The sequence below is a fragment of the Stegostoma tigrinum genome, unplaced genomic scaffold, assembly GCF_030684315.1.
Source record: "Stegostoma tigrinum isolate sSteTig4 unplaced genomic scaffold, sSteTig4.hap1 scaffold_90, whole genome shotgun sequence".
Taxonomy (NCBI): domain Eukaryota; kingdom Metazoa; phylum Chordata; class Chondrichthyes; order Orectolobiformes; family Stegostomatidae; genus Stegostoma; species Stegostoma tigrinum.
Window position 1 is genome coordinate 1039439 of NW_026728815.1, and position 1375 is coordinate 1040813.

General features: G+C 43.6%; 1 non-coding gene across 1 annotated transcript; it reads right to left on the reverse strand.

Annotated features, from left to right (window-relative positions):
- Positions 1-217: 217 nt before the first annotated feature.
- trnas-aga (transfer RNA serine (anticodon AGA)) lies at positions 218-299 on the reverse strand. The gene has a single exon. It is a non-coding gene; the product is annotated as a tRNA-Ser (tRNA).
- Positions 300-1375: the final 1076 nt, after the last annotated feature.

A 1375-nucleotide genomic window follows, 5' to 3' on the forward strand; every position in this document is an offset into this window, starting at 1 on the left:
TGTACTTTTCCAAAACTGAAGGCATTTCATGAAAAACAGCAGTTATGCAGAATAAACAGACGGAGCACTGCAGAAACTCAACATGCCTAGCTGTACTGGTGGGAAGTGAAACAGAGCTGACGCTTTCGGGAAAACGGGATTCTTGTTCAGAACATGTCTTTCCTGAATGGCAACACGTTGCCTGACCCGAGAAAATGTGAGCTTGTTTTGAGAGGAACGTAGTTGGCAGGATTTGAACCTGCGCGGGGATACCCCAATGGATTTCTAATCCATCGCCTTAACCACTCGGCCACAACTACAGGCCACTGACTGACTTTTAGTATTTCTTTTGAAAAGTATCTAACAGGAAAGGCAAGGATTCAATTCGTGATGTCTGTGCCACGACCCTAATATTTACTGTCACCCTGTACTTGATCAGAACAGAGTCGGCTGTTGTGGGATTGAATTGAACTAAACACGTTGATGAACGATAGAGTGGATGGAAAGGATCAATTTCCATGAGCGGAGAGATTAATTATCAGGGCAATGGATCGAGGAAGAATTATGTCCTTGCATTTTAATCGCGCCTTTCACCACCACCCAAATCACAGCCAATGAAGTACATTTGGATCAGGATCATCTTTGGCAAATCTAACGTGCAAATCAGGGCAGTTGGTTTAATGAGAGGTCGAAAAACAAAATGCTGGCACTGGAGACACCGGTGAGTTCACACAGAACTTTGGAGGCTGGTCATGCTCGGATTTATACCTGGGTGTGTTATCTCAGGGAAATGAGTTGCCCATATATGCAATATATGCAAATCTCTGGCTTCTATTTTACAGCAAATTCTGTATCCAGACAGCCAAATTTCCATGAATCCCATGTCTCCTAACTTTCTAAATGAGCCTACCTTGGGGAACCTAATCAAATGCTTATCTAAAATCCATATGCACCACATCCATTGCTCGATCTTCATCAAATGTCAGTTGCCACCTCCTCAAAGAATTCAGTAAGGCTTGTGAGGCATGCCCTGCCCCTCACAAACCTACACCAACTATTTCTAATCAAATTGTGCTTGTCCAAATAATCATAACTACTTTCTCTCAGAATCCTCTCCAATAATTAGCCCACCACAGAATGACTGACTGTTCAGCAATTCCCAGCAGCAACCTTGTGCATATCCCATCTGGCCCGGGGGCTTATCTATCCTCATGTTTTTCAAAATTTGTAGCACATCCACCATCCTAACATCAACCTGCTCGAGCATATCTGCCTTTTTCATGCTATCCTCACACTCGTTAAGGTCCCACTCACTGGTGAATACTGAAGCAAATTATTCATTAACGCCTCCCCTACCTTATCTGACTCTGCCCACAAGTTTCTTCCACTATCCCTG